The 13,180-nt window shown below is 39.5% G+C and overlaps 1 protein-coding gene across 11 annotated transcripts in view; it reads right to left on the bottom strand.

Moving 5' to 3' along the window:
- The window catches only part of LOC103619037 (poly(rC)-binding protein 3), a 495,171-nt gene extending 482,054 nt beyond the window's left edge, over nt 1-13,117 (bottom strand). For 5 of the 11 annotated variants that reach the window (XM_017739083.1, XM_017739086.1, XM_017739084.1 and 2 more), the window contains exon 1: nt 12,853-13,116. The gene's annotated coding sequence lies outside the window, so the exon portion shown is untranslated. Of the gene's footprint in view, nt 1-12,852 lie in introns of all 11 variants that reach the window. The other 6 variants (XM_017739090.1, XM_017739089.1, XM_017739091.1 and 3 more) reach the window with 6 other exon arrangements.
- Nucleotides 13,118-13,180: the final 63 nt, after the last annotated feature.

The following is a 13,180-nucleotide window of genomic DNA, read 5'->3' as shown; positions in this document are numbered from 1 at the left end:
CTGTCATCCCATGTCTGGCTACACAGAGAACTTGGAGTCTCTAATCCCCTCTCCACCTCTCCTCATGCGTATAATTAACCTGTAACTACAGTTACTATTTTAAAAGTAGAGCCTCATCTCATGATAAGCTTATTTCATCACATTTTGAAATGTAGGTAACTTCCGTTCAGTAAATTCAAAACTCCCTTCAACAGGCTCTCTGTTTAGCAGGCTGCAGTACACAAGTACTCTTGGTAATGGAGTTGCAGCAATTAGGTCTGGAACCATCTGAAGACGACACTTGTTTTTCAATACTCAACCACCTTGATCAATCTTCACCATGTAGGAGCTTGGCATGCCATTACAGACCACAGCTGGTATTTCCAAGTTCTTGTACTCATCCAAATTTATCATGACTTGATTACTAAAGTCAAGTTGAGAAAACCTTGGTTTGTATCATCTTCACTCTCTGCTCCTTCTCTCTCCCACATTCTCCACAAAAGCTGAAAATCTTTGATTTTGCTTTTCTTAGCTTCATCTCCATTGCCCCATTGTATTTCCTTTTGGCTTTTTTCTTCCTTTTTTTCCATTTTATTTTTTCCTCATGATTTATGGAAGACCTAATATTTTCTAAAGGCGGTAAGAATTAATTTGTAGTTAATGTAATCTTATTGATAAAAAGGTTGACTTTCTTGATTTGTTTTGGTCATGTAAAAACAATCCCCGAAAAATGAGATGCTACCTAGTTGGAAAACTCTTTTGACAGGGCTTCAGTAATAACTCCAAACTATGGACCCTATGCTGCCCCATGAAATACAAAGCTCTTACAGGTTATTTTTTATGACATTATTTGCTATGATACCTCTCCCTGATGTGCTGATTCTTACCATAGCAACAGCATGTGGAAAAAGAAATTCAAAATCAAAAAGCATCCAAAGCATCCCAGGAAAACAGATCAGGCACTGCCATGACACATAATTATTATATTTTTTCCAGACCTATAGTTCATTTTATAATTTAAAAATAATCTGGTGGGTTTTTTTCTGTGGGGTTTTTTTTGTTTGTTTGTTTTTTTTAATAACAGCAACATAAACCACACTTCTGTGTGCATTGCTGCATTCTTTTAAGCCAGCATAAACATTCTGGATTGACGAACAGAGTTAGTGCTAAGGACTCCAAGCTCCTTCCCAGCCCTAACCTTTGTGCATGCACACACTGGCAATCTATTCCCCTACATGGATTTTGAATCCCTTCCATGCCCAGGTCTGCAGGACAAATACAACTCAGAGTTGACTCCTAGAAACACTCAAATGTGAAACCACAGTCCCGCTAGGTTAAATGGGACAAATCCAATGAGGGAACTTATTTGCCCACGTAGGTATGCAGAAATCTTAATGCTGTCACACACACCCTTTTCCACAAAGAGGATATCTACACCAGGATTAAAGGTGGCTCATTACTAATGGATTAATGCCTTGCAGATAACATGCATAGTCATTCTGCAGGCAAGGCAAATGTCACTGGCCCCAGGAGAAAGCTGAAAGGAGTGTTTGGTGCTGGGCAGCTGATATGAGTTGCAGTTCCAGCTGCTTCATTCACTGTGGAATTTTACTGTTTCAGATGCTGCTTTTTGTAGTAGTACTATAGCATCGTCAGAGTAGATACTACTTATTGTGGTATTTAAAAATATCTAATAAATAGAACAGAACTGTATCTTATCCATCCGTGTTAAATTTCCAACAGAAAAATAATGACAAGTAGTATACAAAGAAGTGGAGAAGTGGTTTTTTATAAATGAAAAATGCAATAATTCCACTTTAGGTAAACACTAACTACTTGTATAACATAGTAATGTATATACTTGCTTAAAATATTTCACACATAGGAGATATGACTTAAAAGTTGCAAATTATTTAAAACCTTCCATATCACAAGTTTACTCCTTGGTTTTTGAAAAAGAACAGAAATAGAAAACTGAAAAGATTGTGAATGGATAGAATATTTCATTTGGAAGGAATCTAAAATGATCATCTAGTCCAACTGCCTGACCAATTCAGGGCTGACCAAAAGTTCAAGCACGCTACCATCAAAATACCTCTTAAACACTGACAGACTTGGGGCATCGACTACCTCCACAAGGAGCCTGTTCCAGTGTTTGACCATCCTCCCAGTAAAGAAATGCTTCTTCATATCTAGTGTGTCTTGTCACTAGGAGAAGAGCTGAGCACCTCCCTCCCCATGTCCTCTCCTTAGGAAGCTGTAGAAAGGTCACACTTCAACTTCCTCTTCTCCATAACAAACAAGCCCAAAGTCCTCAGCTGCTCCTCACAGGACATATGTTCCAGCTCCTTCACCAGCTTTGTTGCCCTCCTCTGGACACATTCAAGGACCTTCACATTTTTCTTAAACTGCAGGGCCCAGAACTGCACACAGTACTCGGGCTGAGGGTATGCCAACATTGGTACCCATTGCATTTTAAAAGCCATTTGAAATAAATTCTTGAAACATAAAAAAGTCGGCCACTTGAATTTCCTGTTCTCTGTTTACATTATACTTCAAGGATCACAAATAAAAAATACATCTTCCCTTTCCCAGTGATTTTGAAACCAGAAAATGTGCCCAGAATCAAAAGTTAGTAATTTCTGGCTTCCCAAATGAAGTACGAGTGCCAAAGCTACATGAAATCCAATGCATTCTTGATTAAGAGTATTAGATAGTCTGATATGATATGCTTAGAGCATAATGGCTACCTCCTGTTTCAAAGACTAATGCTTAGAATATTGTATCCGTGTAAATGTTAAGGACTCAACTCTCACCAACTGAAATTTAATCCGGAGGGGAAACAGGACTTTTTTTCAAACTATAAACAAAGATTCTTTCTGTCTTACTTGAACTATTTATAGTGAGAAACAAGAACTAAGCCAAATGAAAATGAGTCTGCAAAAAACCCTGTGGAGCACTGCGCACTGGAAGATCAAACCTCCCAAAAGAGAAATGTGGGTAAGGCTCTTGACATATCATTTACATTCTGAAGGTCAGTTGTGAAGTCTGGTTTAAAGTTAGTCATCCATAAGTGGGTAGCATGACCACAAACCTGTTGTGAATAACTCTACACCATTGTCTATCCCCCGCAAGAACTTAGGAGTCATCACTAGAGCTGACCTCTGTCCAGCAAGAACTTTGCTTTTTAAGTCTGGCAGCGAGCAGGACTGCTCCACACTCTGAGTCAGTAAACATCTTACATTGAAGCTCAAGTACAACAGCTCAAGTAGTCCAAAAACAAAGTAATAAAAGCAGGCCATGAACATATTTAAGGGGAAAAGAAACCAGAAAACTGGAGCAGCCTCCAAATGGAGTATGGGAAGTAAAAAAATCCCTAAATAGTTGTAAGAAGGAGTTTGATCAGTACATGAAAGGAATTGTATGACATCTTGGCTGCAAAAGCAAGGGACTGAACTGGATAACCCAGAAGAATCAGTCATATATTTTTATGAGCATGCAATTCTCTATAGGTATGTTTAAAGGGAAAAAAATGAAGTTTTTAAAAAATATGTTATGAAAAGACACCAGAACCCATAGAACATGATCAAAGTAAAATCTAAGATCATCAGCTAGCACTTATGATTTCTTAGACTTTCAAAATATTTTATTTAAATAAGTTAGCTAAGATTTTTAAAAATACATCTTTTATTCTAGTCTAGACAGCATGACATCATCTGCCAGCATCTTATTTCTCACAGGTCTGGGTAAACTGCTTTATTTCAACCCTCCCTTTTAAAGAATGGAATCCATAGTGTGGTTTAGCACCTGTCTGTGTATTTCTGCATAATGTACTTTCCCCATTTAATATTTTAAAACAATTAAAAAGATAACCAATACGACCTGGGAGCTTTATATTTCATTCATTACAAAACATATTCTAATATTTTCCTCCTTTTCTCTGAAGACATTTTATTCTGAATTTACTTTTATCCTTCTATATTGTTTCTTCTTATTCCAAGAGAAACTCGAAGCATACGTTACCGTTTAAAAGTAAGCTTAACATATTCTGCACATGTACAGCACACTGCAGGTGCAGCTCTAAGACAAAAGGGGCAGAAAGATGTTTTGTTTGGGAGTCATAAACACTGGGTTAATAGAACAGTGGGTGTAACACTGGGTTAATAAAAAGTCACCATGGAATATGCTGGGGGCCCATGACCAAGATGCACACGAAGGATGTGAGATGGAAGCCTGAAGCCTCCTGTGGGACTGTTGAGCACTGGACTTTGTCATTCATGACACAAAGAGGTGAAGTAAGCCCCAGGTCACAGGCACTGCTCTGCTCAACAGGGGTCATGAGGGACAGGGTAGCTGCTTGTGAGTAGGAAAAATGCCCTACTTGATCATGTAATTAAAGACTGCATCAGCAGGCATGCCCATGGATACTGAATTAAATACAAAGAAAAACATAAATACTGGCTTTTTGTGACTTCTAAATGCTTGATTTTGCCTCCTAAGTGTTTTTAGCATATTTTTTCCTTTCCATGCAGCCATTTTAACTGCTCACTCTAAGTACTGTCCCAGGTGGCTTCTTCCTTGCATTGTGTTACCACTCCATGTCTTCCTAGCCAGTCTCTCTTCTAAATAATTTATAACTCAGAATCTCACCAGGACTTTCAGACCAAGAGCACAGATCCGTCATCAGCCAAAGTCAATTTTACGCTGCCTTTTCCTGTGCCTCCCCTCCACTTTGCCTTGAGGCAGCTGTAGTGTTAATACAGCAGTTAGTCAGATGGATAAAGGATCTGATTGGGATAAATTTTTATTTTTTTTTTGTATTACCAGTTGCAGCATGCCATTTGGAGGAAAGGAGGATTGTGCAGGACCCCCTTTGCAGAAGGAGCTGGAATTTAGATCAACTTAAGCTGATCTTGAAAGTATACTTTAAACTGACAGTGTACAGCTCCCTTTCAGCCAGCCATTTCGCCTTCTAACATTAGTTGTGCTATCTTCCAATCCAGCCTTCAATCTCCGATATTTGTTATGTGCTTTTTATCTTGCATTCTGTTAAACCTTATTAATCCCATCCCAGAGCAATGCTTTTCCCTCTTCCATCCTCTCTCTTAAGGGCTTCCTCACACTTAAAGGTTTTTTTTAATTTTTGCTTACTCATGTACTTTGTTACTCTTTTTCTTTGATTCCATATATTCTACTATCCCTGATTCTGCCTCCCATTGCTTACACCTCTAGGCTGCACTTGTAGGTGACACACACAAGCAAAATCTGCATGAGGGTACAAATTTAGAAGTTGCTTTTAAGATTTCAGCCCTGAAGATTGAGCATGAGTTTGCCTTTGCAATACGTACTGGAAAGATCACACAGAGTGAAGGATCTGATATTATCCATATGGCACTGCAGATTTCACCTTCAGACTTGAAAGCATCAAAATCGTCCTCTTCCCAGATTCTTCTGTATTGCCAGGCAGGAGAGTTCTGCCAATCCCAAATGCTAACACAGGCACCTATCCCCACTCAAAAAGCAGTCTTAAAACTAAGCTGGTGGCCAGGAACAGTCACATTAACAGTTCTTTTCTAGTTTCTACCCCACATTACCCCTGAAAGCTAACTATAAAAAAAGAGAAGGAAAATAAATTATCTTCTCCTGGTCTTTTACTTTACTATTACTCCTGTGTAAAATTTTGTCTGTGTACTACAAAACACAAGGGTAGGGGTTGCTGAGATGACTAATTAGTTGATGTCTGTGACACAGAAACATAAAATGGTTTGGGTTAGAAGGGACTTTAAAGATCATCTAATTCTAATCCCCCTGCCATGGGCAGGGACGCCTTTCAGTAGACCAGGTTGCTCAAAGCCCCATCTGACCTGGCTTCTAACACTTCCAAGGATGGAGCATCCACAACTTCTATGCATAACCCATTCCAGTGCCTCACCAGTGTCTCCTCTCTGACATGTGAAGAGTAACCAGTGAAGTATCCACCTGCTTCTAGAATTCATAAAATATTTTTGTATTAGGTGAAAGTCCAAATATAGACAAAATAATTTCTTGCACATAGATGGACAACCAGAAACATACAGCTAAACCACTATATTTTAGTATCATATAGAATTAATGTATTTTAAATATTCCTATACTTAACATATGCTTTATTTAGACCTCAGATTTTAGAAAGAACTTTCAATTTATTTCATCCTGTGATGGAATCAAGCAGTGTCGTGTTGCAGAAATCAAATGAAAGTGCCAAGGAATTTTGGTTTAGTTATGCAGACTGCCTGAAACATGAGCCATCTCATACAAGATAAGCTTCTCTGAAGTAATAATAACAGATACTTCACACCTTCCCTGTTGTCACTGTTCTATGAGCCTGTTTGGAGTCTCTCACTTAGGCAAGCAATCCTACTGAAGTCAAGAAATTATTTAACATGAATAGGAGTTACTGAATTTAGCCATAGCTATGCTATCCCATTTTACAGGTAGGAACAGCATCGCACAAACCCCACATTCAGTGCCACTTTAGGAGATGTTTCTAAGACCTGCAATGAGAAGTCCCAAGGCATGGACCATGCCTCTGTAATGGTTAAGTGAAAGCTAAGCCTTAACTTTGAATTTCCATATTTTTATAGCCTAAGTCGTTCCCCATCCAATACTATAAGGCAAAATGTATAAACCTTTTCAAAAGGTACACAAATGAAACAGAACACACTTCTCTATTGGTATGACAACAGCAGAAGGAACCATTCACATTCTTATTTAAACACAAGTATTTACATTTGCTAAATTCTCCCTTTCTGTTCCTGTTACTGCCTCATCTGGGTTATACAAATTTGAAACCTGATCTACTGTGAGGTGTCCCTGGAAGGTGGCCATCACAGGGTTTGGAACTAGATGATCTTTAATGTCCTTTTCAACCCCAAGTCATTCTATGGTTCTGCAATTCTACAAAATTTCATTAAGTTACTGCACTGCTGATAAACACTGTAAGGCAAGGAAGTCCAAAGAAGCTTGGAAGTACATCAAGTACATGGTGCCCAGGTACTTGTCTTCTCCAGAAAGACTGGGTTTTTTGTTTATCCTGAGGGGTTTTCTAAGCCCACTTCAGGGTCCTATTTACTTCCCTGCTGATGCTCCCTGTCTTTAACCATGTTGTCTTTGAATACTGGTGTACTCAAGGTTACTGAGGCAGCCATCATGACCCAAAGATACTGCCTGAAACTGCTAAGGTTGGCTTGTAGATGTTTTATACTGAATTCACCAGGTGGAAGAATGGCAATGGTATAACTGGTAAGAGAATCACACAGCTCATGGGTGTTTTCTTCTATTAGAGCTCAAAGAACTCCAGATGCCTCATTATAAATGATACTGTTGTATGCAAAATGCCAGTATGTTTGAAATAGACCATGTCACTATATACATATGCTGGTTTTAACTGGGATAGGACCAGTTTCTTTCACAGGAGCCAGCGTGGGGCTGGGTTTTGGATTTGTCCTGGAAACAGCATTGATAACATAGGGATATTTTAGTTACTGCTGAGCAGTGCTTGCACTTTCCTGCTTCTCACCCCACCCCACCAGCAGGGAGGCTGGGGGTGCACAAGAAGCTAGGAGGGGACACAGCAGGGACAGCTGACCCCAACTGATCCAAGAGATATTCTTTAGCATATGGCATCATGTGCAGCATATAGAGCTGGGGGAAGAAGGAGGGGAAGGGATGTTCAGAATGATGGTGTTTATCTTCCCAAGTCACTGTTAGAGGTGACAGAGCCAGGTTTTCCTGGGGATGGCTGAACCTGCCTGCCCATAGGAAGGGATGAAAGAATACCTCATTCTGCTTTGCTTGTGTGTGTAGCTTTTGCTTTACCTGTTAAACTGTCTTTGTCTCAGCCCATGAGTTTTCTCTTTTACTCTTTGGATTCTCAGCCCCATCCTGCTGGTGGGGGAGTGAGCAAGTGGCTGTGTGGGGCTTAGTTGCCAGCTGGGGTTAAACCACAACAATGTGTCATTTATATTAATGAAATTATGTTAACTACAAGTCATTAAGAGGACTAAGTTCTCATCAGACCTCTGGGGTTGGCCCCAAAACTTTGCTATAAAACTATTTTTTAAAATGCACAGAGATTGTCAAAAATTAATACTAATAAATCCTTCTGCAACTATTTTTAAGTAAACCAAGAGGCAAATTGTAATCAAATATGGTGTAGTCCTGAGCCATCCATACCTCCAAAGGCCAACTGAGTGAACAAATTAGGTATTTTATCTGTCATTTACAGAAGACAAGCATTTTGCTTCCTTGGGTTGTGTCCACAGCATCTAAATATATCTAAGGCATAGATGACAAAGTCAGATGTTGCAAGATCCATAATTAAAATTACTGGATTCATACTTATTGTTAAAAGCCTTGCCTGCTAGTGGAAATCAATAATGTATTATGTATATCGCCCTATAAACAAAATTTAAGTTTTGTTGCTGATGCAATGGCAGCGCTGGAACAGGTACCCATCTGCCAGCATGGAGTTACAGCAGTGGACTGAGTAGGAGAAACTGCCCCACCCCACTTTCACCTGTAATTACCTGGGCTGCTCCTAGCAGGTTCTTCAGGACATGAGTGATCACTGGGACTTACACTGAATCTCATTCTGAAAAAAGCATTCCCTTTGAACTATGTTTAAAAATGTGCCTCTCCTCACAAGACATGAAATCTCATACTTATGTCAAGCAAATTCTGAACATTTTAGCTACAATGCCACAGCTCTTCTTGCATTTGGTTGGAATTGGTGGAGTGGTTGTTGTCCAAAGTTAACAGTAACATCCTTTTCCCTTTCCTATAAACATTTTCTGCACACTAAACAACCTCCAGCCTATGCTGGCAAGTGGGCTATAGTAGCTGGAAGCAAATCCAGGGAAAACTGGAGTAAATAAAAACATACCACAAAGAAGAAACACTGTAGCTGGAGACCCCTCTCAACAATTACTTTCCACTTGACCTCCTACAAACAGTTGTCATCAGAGAGCTGTGTTAGCACTACCAGACTGTAATTAAGTCTTCCCTATCTAATAAAGGGAAAACCAAGCAGGCTGATGAATACAAACCACAAGACAGAGGAGTTTAATACGGTTGAGGGTGAGGGAGCACTTTGCTCTCTTATTCCTGAAGAACTCAGCCTCTTCCTTCCCCTGCCATGCCTGAGCACTTGTTACCTCTGACACTCATCCACATTCACCACGACCGGGAAAGGAGCTGCTTGTAGATCTGTTCAACATCTGGCTCTTCAGAGTAACACATTTCCCAGGAGGAAAATACTAATTTTCTTCTATGCATAAGCAAGTACAGCAGAAGAAAAAGACCTATTTTATTATAAAAACTGTATTTCCAGCAGAAAAAATGCAAACAAATAGTCATCTTTGTACAAGGTAACATCATTCATCTAAATATCTTAAAATTACAAACATACACTTGGATGGAAACACACACACCCATAGTACCATTTAAAACTAGTAAAGAAAGAGGTATCTAAAGAAAAAAATGGATTAATGTTTTCAGATGCTACTGATTTTTAACGTATATTGTGATTGCATTCTGCGTGGATACAAATAAAACCACCCTATCCCCAAAAATACCAGGCAGCCCTGTGATAATTTTCATTTACTTTGTTAAAAATCTAAGAAAATCCATGGTCAATACAGTTTCCTCAATAAGTATATCCAAATGAAACAGCAACTTTGCCCTGCAACAAAATGTCACTGAACCGGATGGGTAGTTTTAATTTAGGACAAGACAAAATATACATGTTCTTCTTTTGTGGAAGCACCACATCCACAGAATAAAAACTCCTTTCATTAAGTATTTTAGACTGATATTGCAGAATAACAAGGTGCAATAATGCAAGAAAATAATTTCAGTTGGTTAGCAGCAGAGAGAAATCTCACCTTACTTTCATAGCAATAAGGTCCACAAAGTTGGAGTGACTTCTGAACACTCCATTACTTTGTTTATAGCAGTTCACAGCTTTAAAAGGCTTGTTTCAAAACCAAAACAAATGAACAAGGCTTTAAAAGTGAATAAATCCAAGGTTTGATGTCATATCCAAGTCTCAAAATACAAATTAAAGGGATGTTTAATCTAGGTTAGTACACTACAGAATAAGCTAAGTGTTGGTGTGCTGTCACTCATGCCAACGGGAACAACCACCAGATCAAACTCAACATTAACCTGACTTCAACACTTTCATATCCAGCCGAAAGCACTCTTGTCTTTCAGCTGTTATTAAAAAAAAAACCCAAACACATGATTTGCTCTTTTTGTGTACAAACAATCCATATTTTTTTTTCTCCAACAGCCAAGCAACCAGCTTAAGGTATTTAGTGTGTAGATTTGTGAAGTGAGCACTGCTTTTTGAGAAACAGTTAAAAGACACCAGACGAATTCTCTTTAAAAGCTCATGAGAAAAACAATGTTAAGAGTTTTCCATCTCCTGACAGATTTTAGTGTTGCTGTGGTAAAAGAAAATATCTACCTGTAAACGTACAATATGCACCCAATGTAAAATCTAAACAAAATGAGATCTGCTGTCAATAGCATCCTTTGGAAATATCCTAAATCCTGACATGTTGAGATTAAAAATCATAATGAGTGCTGATCACAAGTAACTCCTGGTGACTTCAGTAGGAGTAGTGGATATTTCAGCGTTCTGTGGATTAAAATGAGGTGGCATGATTTTTATCTACAAAACAAGAGCTGTTCTGTGCTACATGTGATTTTAACAGCAAACTCTATCAAAACAGAAAAATTGTATCACATCGCAGTGCTTACCAAGAAAATGTGTTTAGCTAGTAGTCAGGGCTCAGCAGAACAGCATCTGACAAGCTAACATGCATCACCCATATTTATTTATCTAGACTGCCAGTGCACCGTGCTCCTTTTCCATCCCTTTTTCTTACCCTGCATTCCTTCAGGGATGATGTACACAGCACATCAGGTGTCTCTCCCCTCACAGCTATCAAGCGTTAGGAATGCCACAACTCACTCAAAGCATGCTTCCCACTTTCACAACATCAGCCAGCCACAGAAGAAAAAAATCCCAAGGCAAACTTGTGTAAAATATTTTAATTTAGGCTAACAAGAAATGATGAAATGACCCTTGACAGCACAAGACTACTTTCATGACTGCTCATTTTTGCTGAGTGTCATCTATGCAGCATGTGGAAAGATAGGATATTTTGGAATTGCATTAACTAGACAGGAAACATTAATGTTCCTGTATCCATTAAGGCCTCCAAACACAGATTATAACAAGAATTTTTAGCTCATTTGTAAACTTTTAGATACAAAAGTGATACAACCTATTCAAAACCATGTATACAAAATGTTCTTGTATGTACTTTGGATTAACTAGATTTTATAAGTAAATTCAAGTCTCACAGCCAGACAAGTGTAATACTTTGACCTAATATCTGAAACTGTGTACCATTGTGAAGCCAGTTTTCCTTACACGTTCTTAAGCAAAATCACCTCGTCTTGAAACAAACAAGAGAGATGTGAAAAATCCATGAAAAAGAGCTAGAGGCTGTTATTTTGCTTTATATTAAGCGACACTTGGCAAATGGCACCCTGCAAGTTATGCCTTAACATCTTGTTAAAATGCAACTAAAATCTATATTACCCCGCTTCACACACATAGGTAAAATACATAATTGAAGGCACACAAAAGACTTGGGGGAAACATATAAATTACTTGATTGCCTCTGAATAATAAATCATTCCCCAGCAGATTTATAATAGACTGTTTTACTGTAGAAACACACTTCTGCCATCAATAGGCATAGTTTACTGAAGAATGAAAAGCGGTCTAAAACAACTTTGGAATTGAGAAGTAAGCTGGTCTCCAATGCTTCTGCTGGCTGGCCAGACTGATAATGTTTCATGTCTCTTTTTCTCACTGAACACTAATATGTAACAGCAAATGATCCATTTACTTTGGATCACAACTCTATTTTCCCCACTCATCCCTGGAATAACACTGTCTCAGGCTGCTGGAGGAACAGAAATGCTACCCCTTCACATTAGCTGTAAAGTTTTCCTGTTCTGCACTCCTCTAGTGAGAAGCCAGGAGAGGAATGGGAACCATCACCTTGAAGGTGCCAGTAATGATCTATGGAAAGATGCTCTGGAGCAGAGGGGACTGAACTCTGTGGAGAGCTCTGTAGCTTTCCTGCATCCCTGACCGGTTTCTCCCTCAGCAGTCTCTGCCGTGCTCCTTGCTCTATGTGCAGGGACTGTTTGGAAGCTTTAACACTCCTCATCCCAGGAACATGAAATACAGATGCACTTTGCACACACGCATACGCACACACACACTCACTCACTCTCGAGACACACGTGCACATGCACACACACAGCTCCCCCGGCACCACATGCAATTCATTCCAAGTCCCCTGTGTATTGCTTAAAAACAGAAACCAAGCATACACACAGAAAAAAAAAAAAAACCAAACCAAAACAAAAAGAGGACACAGAAAGGAGGAGGGAATGAGGGGGAGAGTCGGGGCGGGGGGACGAAGGAAAAAAGAGAAGCTTGTTTTTTTCCTGCTGTTGCTGTGGCTCCCAAGCATGCAGCGCTAAGGAAGAGTAGTTCCCCACTTTCATCAGCTAGCTACATCCTTGGGATAAAAGGGAGCAGTCCGGAATGATGCTGAGGCTGCAGAAGGCAAAATAAGGCTTTGCAAACATGCCTGACTCCCCATGAAATTCTCTCCTCCACATCCCCTCCTCCCTGAAACCTGCCCTAAATGGGGGGGGACCAAAACCAAAATACCAAAAAAACAACCAAAACCAAAAAACAACACACAAGGAAAAAAGTGATGAAAAGACACAACTCACCTTAACAAGGGGTGTTGGATGGGGTCAGAGAGGAGGAAGGGTATAAAAAGATCTATTTTTAGCAGAGGTTGTGATAGTATTGAAACACACAGACACAGGGTTTGGAAGCAGGGAGAAGAGTATAAAAAAAAATGAGGGGAAGAGAAATTATCAAGAACGTGTAAGTCAGTCTGGCAGGAGAGAGGAGAATCCCCAAGCAAAAAAAATTAAAAAGAAAAAAAAATAAAAAAAACAACCACCAAATGCCGAGAGGAGAAGGAGGGAGAGCGTGGCAGTGCCGGGGTTGTGTTTTGTTTCTCTTCGCTGGGGGCGGGCGGAGGCGGCGGGG

The sequence above is a fragment of the Corvus brachyrhynchos genome, unplaced genomic scaffold (assembly GCF_000691975.1).
Source record: "Corvus brachyrhynchos isolate BGI_N302 unplaced genomic scaffold, ASM69197v1 scaffold7, whole genome shotgun sequence".
In the NCBI taxonomy this organism is placed as follows: domain Eukaryota; kingdom Metazoa; phylum Chordata; class Aves; order Passeriformes; family Corvidae; genus Corvus; species Corvus brachyrhynchos.
This window is presented reverse-complemented; position numbering and strand designations above follow the sequence as displayed.